Genomic DNA, 15314 nt, shown 5'->3' with positions numbered 1-15314 from the left:
CGTTAACTCTGTAAATCCAACGTTAACGGTCTTCTCGTTCTTTTGGACCACCAGTGTAATTCCTATCACCGTTTTCTCCACAGCAGTGATTCGCTCGGCCTGTACAGCGGCCGCTTTTATAACCTCTTCAAATTTAGCATCAATGTGTGCTTTGAATTCATCTTTGAGTTCATTGATGTGTAATTTGAAAGCGACCATCTGATCCTTCCCTACTTGTATCTGATCTTTTATCAGGTTAGTCAGAGAATTGAAGTCGGGTTGTATGATTTCACTGCTTGTATCAGTTGACGTTGTAGGTGCGTTTGGGTACACGGTGGGTTTGATGTACATTTTCTTCTCCAATTCCTCTGCTTTATCTCTAACAGTGTTTTTCCCCGCCGTTACCGCTATGTTGTCGTCTGCTGTCACCCTCTCTGGGCCTGTCGTCGTTGGTCCCGGTGTATTCACCACTATTGTCTCCCCGATGGAGCCAGTCAACAACGGTATTGTTAGACTGGCGACAGCTGTGTCCTTTGAACGTGTCAAAACCTGCGCCGTTGGAATATCGGCTCCGGGTCTCTTTCCACTCTTTTTCTTATCCTTAGAATCCATGTTGAATCTTTATGTCTTTTGATTTAGTTAGTAGAAGGTCTTATTTAATATATACGATGCGGTTTAATCTCATTAGTGTTGTTAAAATAAGGTGTGGTTAAAAGAAATTAACGTTGACGGGAGCGGAGCAATAACAAAACGCGCTCGCTACATACTGCTGTCAAACCGTGTCAATGAATATTCTATATTCAAATAAATAATTGACTTGCTAAATTTTTTTTATATATATATATATATATATATTAGATTGTGGGCATGGGCCTGAATGTGCTGCATGACGGATGGGAGACACGCAACGTCATTGAACTGAATACAACAACAACCGCGACCACCATCCCTCAGGGTAAAACGTTATTGAATAGAGAAAGAAGTGTCATGCAGGTCCCTAATGGTAAATACTATTTCCTGTTTCATGCCAAGGAAAATATATCAATTGTTTATCACACCTTGTTTGGAGGGGCGTTGCTGTGTATGAATGTCCATTCTATATGCCGCAAACTATCATTAATTTGATCTCCGAGAGACAGCCCCTTCCCAATCTAGCACCAAGTGAGAGTGTGTGTGTGTGTGTGTGTGTGTGTACTGTACAGTATGTGTGTGCGTGTGTGTGCATTCGCCACACTATGAGGCTATGCTAGATTACAGGTAATCTCTCAGTGTTGTGCGTGGGCTGAACAAACATCCGGCACTTTGCGCAAGTTATATTTTGGGAAGGCGTGAACAAAAAATTCAAAAAAAAGTTCTGCATGCGTGTTCCGTTGGTGGTTAACGTACCGTTGCATTTGTTTGGATACACAGCGCGTACTGAACCGAAGGTCCAGTACTGAAACGGTTCAGTACAGATACGTGTACCGTTACACCCCTAATGAGCACCCAAGGAGATTGAACCTGCCAGATTTGCAAGCAAGTTTCCAGTGAATGAAATTTGTGGAGCAGAGGGATGTCAAATTAGGGGTGACTTGTATAGAAGAGAGGTGTTGAGACGGTGAGAGTAAAGCATCAAGCGTGGCGTGGAGGTGGGGAACAAGAGAGGAGGGGGTTGAAACCAAGAGGGTGGGGGGGGGAGGTGGTGGAGAGGGGAACAGTTTGAGGGCAGAGAGCGTGCAATGTGACTGGCTGTCTCCCACGGAGTTAGACGTTCATGGAGTGGAATTCTGGACCACTACACTGAGGTTTCATTGTTTGAGCCCTGAGGGTGGGGGGGGGGGGGGGGGGGGGGGGGGGTTGAGGCCAGGGCCCTCTGAGGGTGGGGGTGTGGTGGTTGAGGCCAGGGCCGTGGGGGTGTGGTGGTTGAGGCCAGAGGGTGGGGGTGTGGTGGTTGAGGCCAGGGCCCTGGGGGTGTGGGGGTGGTGGTTGAGGCCAGGGCCCTGGGGGTGTGGTGGTTGAGGCCAGGGCCTAGGGTGCCCACCTGTCCCACGGATGTTTGTCCCGCGTCCCGCTACAACAGAACAATGTCCTGCATATCATGGTAAAAACAATAATAATAATAATTATTATTATTTGATTTTTTTTTAAAATGTTGTTCATTTAATGCCTCGCTCCAATTAAGTGTGTCAGTGTCACTCGAGTCAGAAGAAACACGAACCTCGAGTCTACCCCTGCGGGGCCAGCCGTGTATAGGTGTAACAGTGACAGCCAATGAAATGGGTGCATTTGTCACGCTGTCCAAGGTGCTGAACTGCCTGCTGCCTGTCGCCGACCCCTCTGCCGGTGAACACGCACCTCTACCCCCCAATTGCCATATTTACGCTGCGTCGACTTTAATAAACGGCACGGCTCAAATACTTGACATACCGGAAAGACAGTTGCGCTGTCTTTAAACTGCTAATAATACTCCATGACTCCGGCGAGACGCAGACCTTGCACCGGGGGATGATGATGAGCTGCCAAGGCGCCGCCAGCGAGGGACCGAAGCTGTCCAGAAAACCGTGAGAGAAGCTTGCCACCTCGCCCGCCACTAGCCCCCATCACTCACAGACACCGGGTCAGGTAGAGCCGGTATAGGCTACAGCAGGGCTATTCAACTAAATTGTTCAGGGGGCCACATTGTCAGAAACCCAAGGGGCCAGGGGCCGGACTGCCACGGCGCCTCCCCGTGCTATGAATATATGTACACTTGACACAACACGCAACCACATTTTCACAACTTTTATTTAACTACATTGCAAAAGTAGTATACTTTTCAAAAAAAGTGCTTCATTTATGTGCCACATCTGCAACATCTCCTGCAGAAAGTGCTTCATTTATGACTGTGCAACAACTGCAACATCTCCTCTTCAACATTTCAATATAAAAATAAAATAAAAAACAAACAAGTGCATGATGTGCATCTGAACATTCTAACATCAACACTTGAACAAAAAAACACATTTATAGTGCAGCTGAGCTTATGAAAAAGTGCTTCATGTCTGTGCAACAGCAAATCACAGCATCTTATTAGCACTTATTGTCTTCTTGAAAAAATTCAAATTGTAAACCCAGATTTGTTTTGGCAGTCTGAGAGTTGTATGTTGAGTTGTTTTTTTGTGGAGGACATCTTCGGTTTTGCAGGATTTTTGGAGAAGGCATGGCACCTGAGACAAAACACACTGTATCCTATAATTGTATTTGAATTCACCTTGTTTTTCTGTTTATTTCATTGAGTACAGCTTGTGTTATATTACGTTTTATTGTATTTTCTTGTATTTTTTTTATGGCCATCTTGGTCTATTGTCATTTGTTAAGTAATTGGTAAAGTATATTATTATATACTGATTGTTATGTGTCTTGTAAGCCCATATGGGCTGGGCATACATCTGTATGTAAGACACGAAAATAAAAAATATCAAATCAAATCAAAATCAAATATTGTCCACTCTTAACTCTCAAACATCAGGGGGGTGGGGGGCAGACAGGCCTAGCGTATACATACACACATCTAATGAGAGCGATTGCACTTCTTTGACTGGGCAATGGCAGAGAAAGAGGGTTCATAGGAAGTGAGGGCTACCCGCAAACAGTGATGCAAATGCTCATTTGTCAAGGAGGCACGTTGCTTGTTTTAATGGCATTCATGTGAGAGAAACTGGATTCACAGTTGTATGTTGAGCCAAACATTGTTAGCACAGATATTGCCAGCGTTTTTATTTTGGGGAATGTCTTGACATGAATACACTTTATCCAAAATGTTGTGGTGGATTCATTCTCAAGTGCCTGCTTCAGAGCAGATGATGCTTGCATGTCAATTATTTCAAGTTGCAGGAGACCTTCATCAATGTGAAGTGATGCAAGGAACTCTTGTCCTTTTGTGGAAATAGCAGCTACATTGGCAAATGGGTTGCTCACAAAATGCATCAATTCTCTGGACATGTCAAATTCATCAAATCGACTTGCAAAGTTTTCCCTCAATTTATCAATGAAATCTGTCATTAATTGAGTGACTTTTGGCTCAATTGTGCGTGTTAACGTTGACATGAAAAGAAAAAAGTAAAAAAAAAAAAAAAAAACATTTTTTTTTTTTTTTTGTATTATCATGTAATCTTTGGCGGGCCGGTCAGAATCATCCCGCGGGCCGGATCTGGCCCGCGGGCCGCCAGTTGAATAGCCCTGGGCTACAGAGAGAGAGCCTCGCCGAGCCAGCCAGGGCACGTTAAATAAATCGTGAGGGGAAAGAAGAAAAAAAAGTTAAGCGCAGGCTGTGTGTTCTCAGTGAGAAGATCCTCCAGCAGCGGTGCTTTTGTGCAGTTACAAATCCAGGTGCTAGGTGAAGCATCTACAGTTTAAGATTAATAACTAAATGTGCTATATATAGCCTACCGTCATCGTCGAATATGAAATAAAGGCATTTAAATAATAAATACATTTCTTTAATTTTAATTAGCAATTAAAAAAAAATTATAAAAAAAAAATATTGTTTTCCCCTCACCTACATTGTCCCGTAAAAGCAGTGCTGCTGTCCTGCGACTGAACAATTTTGACCTGGTCACCCTACCAGGGCCCTGGGGGTGGGGGTGTGGTGGTTGAGGCCAGGGCCCTGGGGGTGGGGTGTGGTGGTTGAGGCCAGGGCCCTGAGGGTGGGGTGTGGTGGTTGAGGCCAGAGCTCTGAGGGTGGGGGTGTGGTGGTTGAGGCCAGGGCCCTGGGGGTAGGGCAGTGGGGATTGTGGTGGGCTATGGTGTACACAGACACACAGGACTGACTGTAATGAAAGTCAATTGGTTTAGCCTGAAGCAGACTGCCTCTGGACACCCTGATGGATAAATAATGCACAATCACTTTCAATCAGGGTTAGCGAGTAATGGATTGCAGTGGACTGCCCTTGGAGTTAACACATAAATCAGGTTACATATGTTTTAAGAAAAAGGGATTGCCCTTCGGATTACTAAAAACATATTCTAAGATTTCCCTTTCTGAGATTGTGGAAACAAAGATATTTTTTTTCTTCTTCTTCTTCTTCTTATTTTAAATAACAGTTAATCATTGTTAGTTGGTTATGACATTTAAAATTGCAGTCAAGTAGAATAGAATACATGAATTAATGATTAAAGTCGGATAAACTGTTTGATTTCATATAAGAATTCTGGAGGCACAGCAAACCAAAAATAATTGAAAGTAATCAGATAATGTTAACGAGTTGGTCTAATGGGTCGATGACAATATTGAGCTATATCTGTAATATATCTGTAATATTCTCTAACAGATTAGACTACAGTTTCAAAGTAAAAAACAAATAAATATCCTGTTCAAATTGGATTGTTTTGCACATTTATAAATACAAAAACGAGATGTGGTGACCAACAGCGGGTATATCCCGAAAGGCCCAGATTCTCAATCCACGTTTTGACTATGCTCCTAATCCCAGCTGTTGAGGAGTAATTTTTTTTTGACTTTTATGAGAATAGTGCCACCATGAGGCCAGATGACTCCGAAGTTCATAGGCCTCCTTGCTATTGTAAGGCAAACGTAAGTTTGTTTGAAATTGGACAGTGCATTCAAGATTCAATGAAAGCTATTAGAGTTATCGAGTTCACAAGTAGTGTTGTGAGGGCTGCTTTTGAGCAGGTACCTCAGCCTGTTGGCTCCCCCCTGAGGACGCGTGGCGCATTGACACGACCCCGAGGCGTACGTCTCTCGAGACGTTCACGTCTCACGGCTGGTGCTAATGAACAATTAGAGAATGCTGCCTCTTCCCGGACTATAAACACCTGACCAGCCCCAGCAGTCGATGCGAGTTCGTTCTGTAGGAACAGTAGGTTTGTTGCGCCTTAATTATTTCCTTTTGACATTTCTGTCTAACTTAGTTCTCGTTGATTGTTGTCATTTATTTGTCTGCTACCTAACCTTGTTGTGTTGATGCGCGTGTTCAAATGCTTGTAACCCTAACCTCGTTTTCTTCTCCCCCTCCAGCGTGGGTAGATGTTTACTGGTCAACTAATATCGTGTCTCTTTTTCTCTCTTCCATCTAGTTTGGAAGACGCCGTCTCGGATACTCGTCACGTTCATCCGCCCGTTAATTTATTTTCTCCCCCCTGCCTCGCCAAGTCCCTTGTGTTATTTCCCCTCTCAGGAATCAGTTATTGTTTCGCCCCAGCGTGGCCGAGGCCACATGTTCCACTACATCTTTTCAACACGGTAAGACTTTATTTACATATTAAGTACACACACATAGTCTGCTACATCACACATACTTCGGGTTTTAACACACACCTCATAACCCAGGTCCCGACCTGCTGACACTACATTTCCACCGTTCATTGTTTGTATGCCTTGTAAATTATTCCGTATTGTTGAATTAGTCTCTGTTTATAAAAATAAATACACGCTTGTTTTCGCGTTTAAACTGTTGGACTGTTTCACTCTTATTTGGGTGCCGTTCGTCTGTTCCCATAATAGTACGAACTCGCCCATGTTGGACCCTGAGATTGAAACAGATCCAGCTAGTCTAACCACCTCTGTTGAGGAATTAAGCGCCACAGTTACCGAACTGGTCACTCAGTTACACCGCACGTTTTCTTCTATCGACGGGAGGCTGGCAGGTCTCCCTCGGGTGCTGGTCCCTCGGTAAGTGGCATCGAGGGCACCGCATCCGTAGCCCGTCATGATTCTCATTTTCCCCTACCTTCGTGTTACGACGGTAACTTTGAGGAATGTAAAGGTTTCCTCCTTCAATGTGACCTTGTGTTTGAAAATCAGACTAACAGGTTTCAGGTAGGTAGTTTGAAAGTGGGGTTCGTAGTGGCACTGTTAACTGGTAGAGCCCTCAGATGGGCCACTGCCGTGGTAGCACCAGGTGACGTGTTAGCCTCAGATTATGGTGTGTTTTGTGATGAGTTTCGTTTTATGTTCGATCACCCGAGGGACGGTCCACACGCAGCAGCTCGTCTTCATAGCCTACAAAAGCAGGGGGCTCGCTCGGTGACCGAGGATACGGTCGAGTTTCGTACATTGGCGGCAGGTTGTGGCTGGGGTGATGTGGCTCTACTGAGCGCGTACAGACAGGGTCTTAGCGAGACCATTAAAGACGCAATCCAAAGAGACCGTTCCGAGACTTATTCCGAGCTCATTACCCTCGCGCTGATGATCGACCAGCGTCAGCGTGACCGGCGCAGTGAGCGGGGGTCCCGGCTCTCCACCTCGTCGGCACATAACCCTATGGTCGGTCATACCACCAGGCCACCGTCGGCTCAGTTACCCAAGGCCGCCTCTAGTAATGCACCTATTTTCTCCTCACGTAGAGAGGAGGAACCCATGCAGTTGGGTCGCTCAAGCCTTACCTCTGAGGAGTGCGAGTCTCATTTAAAGGGCGGTTTATGTCTTTATTGTGGGAGGACAAGGCACCGGGTTCGTACTTGCCCAGCGTTGCCAAAAGTTCCGGCTCACTAACGCGAGGGGTGCTAGTGAGTCAAGTGGTATCCAATTTGCGGAGAACCCCTCTTAGACTGTTTCCAGTCACGCTGGCGTGGGCACAGGAGTCGTTATCAATAGGCACTATGATTGACTCCGGGGCGGATGTGTGATGCAGCGTTGGTTAGACAGCTGGGAATCTCCACCTTGCCGTTAAAGGCTCCCGTTCATGTGGGTGCTATTGATGGACGTAACCTAGCTCCATTGACCCATGGCACCCCCTCCATTTCGCTCACGGTGTCAGGTAACCACACAGAGAGTATTCGTTTTTTTGTTTGTTCCGCACCATCTACTCCCCTCATTTTGGGTCGCCCCTGGCTTGAACTTCACAACCCTCAAATTTGTTGGTCCACTGGGAGAATTCTCGGTTGGAGTGTGGCCTGCTACGCCAACTGTTTACGCTCAGCCTCGACTCCTCCCCATGGTCCAAAACTCGACCCCGCGTCTCCGGATCTCCAGGATGTTCCCTTGGAGTATCATGACCTTGCCGCAGTGTTCAGCAAGGAGCGCACCTTGTCTTTGCCCCCTCACCGTCCTTATGACATAGCCATCGAGCTCCTCCCCGGAGCTCTTCTTCCTTCTCATCGGTTGTATAACCTGTCTATGCCTGAAAAGGAGTCAATGCGGGAGTACATCCGTGAGACAGTGGCGTCGGGGCTTATCCGTCCTTCTTCCTCCCCTGTGGCAACAGGTTTTTTTTCATGAAGAAGAAGGATGGAGGGCTCCGCCCTTGCATTGATTTTCGACCCTTAAACGCTATCACGGTGAGAAATAGTTACCCTTTACCTCTTATGAGCTCTACTTTTGAACCCCTTACCCATGCCACCGTTTTCACCAAGTTTGACATCCGTAATGCTTATCACCTCGTCCGCGTTCGGGAGGGCGACGAGTGGAAGACTGCGTTTCGTACCGACCTGGGGCATTTAGAGTATTTGGTAATGCCTTTTGGACACACTAATGCCCCTGCAGTATTCCAGGCCTTGGTTAATGATGTTTTACGCAATATGATCAATGTTTTCGTTGTCGTGTACCTCGACGATATACTTGTGTTCTCTCGTACCGTGGCCAAGCACCCCCAACATGTTCGGCTTGTTCTCCAGCGCCTCCTGGAGAATAAGCTCTTCATTAAGGCTGAGAAGTGCAGTTTCCACACCGCCTCTGTGGAATATTTGGGCCATATTGTGGAGCAAGGTCAGGTGCGTGCTGACCCCTGTAAGATACAGACGGTGGAGGAGTGGCCCCAGCCCATCTCCCGCACCCAGATGCGGCGATTCTTGGGTTTTGCGGGTTTTTACCGCCGGTATATTAAGGGTTTTAGTCGGGTAACCGCACCCCTGAACGCGATCACTTCAACGCTCCGCCCATTTGTTTAGACTCAAGAGGCGCAAGCCGCGTTTACCGCTCTTAAGAGGTTGTTTGTCACGGCACCCGTCCTAGCTCATCCTGATCCGACCCATCCCTTGATTGTGGAGGTAGACGCATCGTATACCGGGGTTGGAGCCGTCCTCTCCCAACGATCCTCAGAGGATGGTACACTTCACCCCTGCGCTTACCTATCTCGTAGGTTCACCCCGGCAGAGCGAAACTACGATATCGGTACACGAGAGCTGCTGGCGGTCCACGCCGCCCTAGAGGAGTGGAGACACTGGCTCGAGGGGGCCAGAGATCCATTTCTTGTGTGGTCAGACCACAAGAATCTCACGTATGTCAAGTCCACCCGGAGAGTTAACTCTCGACAGGCCCTGTTCTTCAGCCGTTTCAATTTCACACTCACCTATTGCCCGGGGTCACGAAATACTAAGGCCAACTCGCTTTCCAGGTTATTTCCGGAGAGTCCTGCTGAGGGGAATTCCGATACTATCCTTCCCCCCTCCCAGGTGATAGGTGTAGTGACTTGGGCGCTGGAGAACAGAGTCCGAACCTCCCCAACACGCTCAACCAGACCCCGATAATGGACCCCCTAACCGATTGTTTGTTCCTGACCTGGTGCGGTCGGAGGTTATTGAATGGGGTCACACCAGTCAGTTTTCTTGCCACCCCGGCATCGGAAGAACCCTATCCTTCCTGCGGCGGAGTTTCTGGTGGTCAACCATGGAGAGAGACATTAGAGAGTATGTGGCGGCCTGTCCGGTTTGCGCCCGCAGTAAGGCCGTTCATCGGCCCCCCGCCGGCCTCCTACGTCCATTACCTGTGCCCACCCATCCATGGTCCCACATAGCACTGGATTTTGTTACTGGACTCCCAGACTCCCTGGGTAAGACTGTTATTCTAACCATTGTGGACCGTTTTTCAAAGGCAGTTCACTTCGCTCCAGATGTAGAAGATGTAGAAGATGGAGAAGTTACCGTCCTCCGCTGAGACCGCGGAGCTCCTTGTGGACCATGTGGTGTGCCTACACGGTATACCCCAAGACATTGTGTCCGACCGGGGTCCGCAGTTTTCCTCCCAGGTGTGGCAAGCTTTCTGTCGAGGGATGGGGGCCACCGTCAGTTTATCCTCCAGTTACCATCCTCAGACGAATGGACAAGCCGAGCGGAGCGGGCTAACCAGAGTCTGGAGACTGCTCTTCGCTGCGTCACCGTGAACAATCCAGCGTCCTGGAGCAAGCATCTTTCCTGAGTGGAGTACTCCCTCAACTCCATGACCAGCGCAGCTACGGGTATGTCCCCCTTTGAGTGCTCGTTGGGCTACCAGCCTCCTATGTTTTCCTCCCAGGAGTTGGAGATTGCCGTGCCGTCCCCTCATGCCCATCTCCAGCGTTGTCTCTGGGTGTGGGAGACTGCCCGCAGTGCTCTGGTCAAGGCTACGGTGCAGGCCCAGCGGAGCGCTAACCGCAGACGCATCCCAGCTCCCGTTTACCACCCGGGCCAGCGCGTCTGGTTGTTGGCGAAGGACCTGCCGCTTCAAGTCCCGTGCCGGAAGCTGGCGCCTCGTTACGTGGGACCGTTCGAAGTGGATCGGATCATCAACCCCTCCGCGGTACGCTACCCCCCTCTCTCAAGGTCCATCCCGTGTTTCACGTCTTCCTACTCAAGCCCGTGTCCGAGAGCGGTTTGTCTTCACCGGTTGCTGCTCCCCCTCCTCCGCGGGTCCTACAGGATGGTGACCCGGTCTGGACGGTGAGGAAGCTGATGGACGTCCGCCATCGGGGTCGGGTTTCCAGTACCTCGTGGACTGGGAGGGGTACAGTCCGGAGGATCGCAGTTGGTCGCAGTCCCCCTCCTCGTACCTGGCCGATCCGGTTCTCCTGGAGGAGTTCTATCGGCAGAATCCTGAGGCCTTGGGAAGGTCACCCGGTGTCTCCCGTCAGAGGGGGGGTACTGTTGTGAGGGCTGCTTTTGAGCAGGTACCTCAGCCTGTTGGCTCCCCCTGAGGACGCGTAGCGCATTGACACGACCCAGAGGCGTATGTCTCTCGAGACGTTCACGTCTCACGGCTGGTGCTAATGAACAATTAGAGAATGCTGCCTCTTCCCGGACTATAAACACCTGACCAGCCCCAGCAGTCGATGCGAGTTCGTTCTGTAGGAACAGTAGGTTTGTTGCGCCTTAATTATTTCCTTTTGACATTTCTGTCTAACTTAGTTCTCGTTGATTGTTGTCATTTATTTGTCTGCTACCTAACCTCGTTGTTTTGATGCGCGTGTTCAAATTCAAGTTTCGACTGACATGCGGGTGAGTACATAATGACAGAAATTATATTTTTTAAAGTGAACCATTCCTTTAAGGTTTGCTGGTTGTTAGGGTATACGTTAAAAGGGTTATGATTAAGGTTAGTTTAAGGCAGCAGGGTTAAGGTTAGGGAAAAGTGTGTCTCTGTAGTGCCGTAGGTCCAAAGCCCTCGCCTACCAACATAGCGCCCCGGGTTCGGTCCCTGGCAGGCGGTTAACCATTTAGTTAACCGGTTGTACAGTTAACCATGTAGCTACGGATAGTACCAAGGGCCATACATAGTGTGTGTCAGACACAGGCCTAATAGTGTCTGAGCGAAAAGAACACACGCAGAGGTTGTGGGACAGACATGATAATGTGACACCCAGGGCATGATGCCCACTATCTGAATGTTCATCACTGGTACATTACAGCCTCTGTGCATTGTACATCATAATTTAACATTGACACTTAACATGGAAACCTGTCCAACACATGGCGCCTGCTTTAATTGTATTGACATTTGGCACTTTATGCACAGTGGTAGGGATTTGGTTGGCTGTTTTATGGCCACAGACAGAAGTGAAAAAGCAAGTCTATTTTTGTCTTCTTGTTTCATCCCAACTTTATGAAATGGATAACCACTGAAAATATACAGAAAATGAGAGTTGGTCAAGCAGAATACACAAAGGTTACAGTTCTTGTGCTTCTTTTAATCATGAAGTTATTGAAAAAACACATCTGTTGAAATCATCACACAATATTTTGGAGCATGTAGCTCAGTATGACACATTTAATAGACTGAGCAGATACAAGGAATATGCTCCTCCATTACAATAGCTAGTAAGCAAATTAAGAGAATTGTTACATCTATGGAAACACCCAACAAAAGGAGGGGGAAAAATCTCTTTCACCGTTCAGTCCTCGACAGACAGAACACCCCAAAGCATTTCCCTTCTCATTTAAAAAGTGCGTCAACACCTTATTAATCTCCAAGGTTAATCCGATAAAACCGAATGTTGGCTGGATGTTGGTTGTTAGGCGAGAGCAGGTGAGGTGAGAGCATTCAGGCATGGTACCTAATGAAAAATAACATGTTAATGACCTCATCAGCTACTTTTAATCCTGATCCTGTTCCTACAGTATGTCTTTCATCACATCGCCTACCCAGAGTCAACAGTACAACCGCATACGCCACATGGACACAAATAACTTAAAACATAACTTTAAGATTTTCGATCATGTGGAATGAGGACACAATTACATTAAATGGTCTTGTAACTGAGTGGTAATTTAGTGCTGGCCTGATGCAATGAGGACTGTGTAGACTCATATTGGATGCAGTTCAGATCTGCAGCTGTGATTGGTCCAAGGTAACATCTGTTTACGGCTTAAAAATACATCAAGTGCAGAGGATGTGGCTGAAGGAGATGAGGTTAGTAATGACCAGTATCTCTTGAGAGAAAGGTAAAATCAGTTGAGTGAAGTTCAATGGCAGGACAAGAACCCAAAGTCAGCCAAGCATCAGTACCCAAGCCACTGAGATTGAGAACTTGGAGCCCAACCAGACACAGACTGCAACAGAGAAGTGGAACCAAGGATACACACCACAAGTGAAGTGGCTGAGAAAGAGTGGGCATAGTCAATTCAGACCTCAGCAAGGTCCTGGAAGGACTTCGGTGAACAGTGGAAAATACATTGGATAGAGGGTGATCTGATATACAGCTACAGGGAAGAAGGGTTTGGAGTGAGAGAACCAGGGAAAAAGCAACCAACACCAACACTCAAGCCCGGAAGGCAACACGAAATTAGAGAACCTCATTCCCCCCCCCCAACTCAGATTTAGGGTTGATACAACCATCATAATAATATTGTTAATAATAATAATAACGATAATAATGTAATAATGTAAAAATTATCATTAAAAATACCTGATTATGAGAAAAAATATTTACGATGCATGGAATATTGTTGAGGCACACTAGTTACAACTATATTTCAAACAGGCACTCCATGTCAAAAAGGTTGCTGACCCCTGATATAGCCAGTGGCGTCGCGTGGGTAAAAGAACAGGGGAAGCCAAAAAAAATGTATTAAAAAAAATGTATTGAATATTTTTATTAATATTTTTATTTTTTATTTTTTTTAAGTCAAGCAGTCACCATGTACACTACAGTATGGCTCGGCAGCCAGTCAAACTTTCTTTTTATTTATTTAACAGATTGAAGAATGGGTACAATACAGTACGGCTCAATACACACAATTGTATAAGGGGATGCAGACCAGAGAAAGATGTTTGTCTTGTTTACATCAGGGTCATTAATACTGCTGGAGCATTGGTTCATTTTTGGTCCGATCTTTCCTTGCACGATTTTGCGCGCCGCGTGGGAGCAAATTCGAGACACATATTCGGTTGCAAAAAGGTGTTCCACGGTCTCCTCTATGGCCGGATCGGAATCACGGCGCGCCCGTGGGACACTTTTCCGTTTCGGCGAGTTTATTCCACGCTTTCGGCTTTCCTTTTCTAAGCATTTTCGGGGCTACATGTGAATGAGTAAAAGTTGCGGGACGCCCAGATGTTTCCACGATAGAAAGCTCACGTGGATCCCATAATAGGCTCACTTAATACAGCGTTTTTAAAATCATGCGACATTTTCAGGGTCGAGAGCCGACCTTTTCCCCTCGTTTTCGATGATGGAAGTGATTTAGGAAAAGCTTCGGCATGCCGAGAGGTACCCGTGGATTTAATATCGCGAGGATCGGGGCAATATTCGGCCCGTGGGAGCAGTCACGGGTTAATACAATTTTCAGAGTGCAGAGGGGAGGTGTGCAGAGGGGATGCCAGACTAATTACTCTGCTCACAGCCCTGTTTTAAACTTTTAAGGTGTGGCAGTCAGCTCGAATCTGATTGGCTAGTATCGGTTTTGGACTCTACATACATGAATCACATGGTTGAGGCTGGAGAAAGACACCTACCCCCTGCCTCTCCTCTAGCTGCAGTGAGCACAGTGAGTCTGACAGTGTGTTAGAGAGAGTGAGAAGGAGAAGAGGGAGACATTTAAAAAAAAAATATATATATATATATATAACACAGATGCACAGATGAAAAAGAATGTAAACTATATTAAAAAAAATTATATATATATATATATATTTTTTTTTCTTCATATTTCATATTTGATATTAATTCATATTTTGATAGGGAGGCCTGGCTTCCGTTGGCTTCCATAAGGATTCGCCACTGCATATAGCCCTTACCTTGACTAGGATGAACCCGAAAAGAATATTCCAATTATCTGATCGCCATTCCAAGTATTGATGTCCATCGTTTCGCCAACATAATCCACCACAGAACAGGGATCGGGAGTAATTGTTTCTCCTCAATCTGAGCGTTATAACCGTTACACTTGTCCGACAAAGAAAAGTAATCAACACACAGCCCAAGACACAGCATTTCAAATGGTGCTCGATACCGCCGTCTGGTAGGATGTGGCCGGTACTGCACCTTCGGAGTCCCATTATGCCTTTTCCATGGAAAATACAGCTCCCTGACATTGAATAGGGTATTAAAATAGAAAAAATGAAAAACGACCCAGAAACGAGAATTCTCGTTTTTTTGGCACTGAACGACTTAGGCCCAGAAACGAGAATCTTTGTTTACGGCACTGAAAGTGTTAAGGAGAGAAGGAAACTAAGGAAACAATGGAGGAACGCTAGAATGGAGGAGGGAGAAGCTAATAACCTCCTACAAGCAGACAGTAGAACATGCTTCTAAAGGAATGGCTTGCAAAACTATGGAGAGCAGAAAACCTCACGAAGGAAAGGACACGTGTTTCTAGAAGGATCCCTTTGGATTTGTGAGAAGACTTTTCACAAAGGAAAAGAGTAGAGGACTCAAAGTGTTAAAGAAGGAACTGAAAGATCATTTGAGGGCCATGCACTGTGAGGAAGGTGAGGAGAGCTTCAGCTCCAGGACCAAATGGGATACCACACCAGCTGTACAAAAGGTTCCTGTGGAGACAAATGAAAGTGACGTGGAAGAAACAAAACATCCCAAAAAACATGGCGAAGAGAAAGGGGAGAGATGCCTCAAACATCGACGGAAAGCCTATTTCAATGGTGTCAGGGGAAACCAGTCAAGAGCTTAGGGCGGTGGTACAATGCACGCCTCAATAACTCAGACCATATTGAA

Source organism: Notolepis coatsorum (assembly GCF_963971535.1).
Source record: "Notolepis coatsorum genome assembly, chromosome: 1".
NCBI classification, from domain to species: Eukaryota; Metazoa; Chordata; class Actinopteri; order Aulopiformes; family Paralepididae; genus Notolepis; species Notolepis coatsorum.
This window is presented reverse-complemented; position numbering follows the sequence as displayed.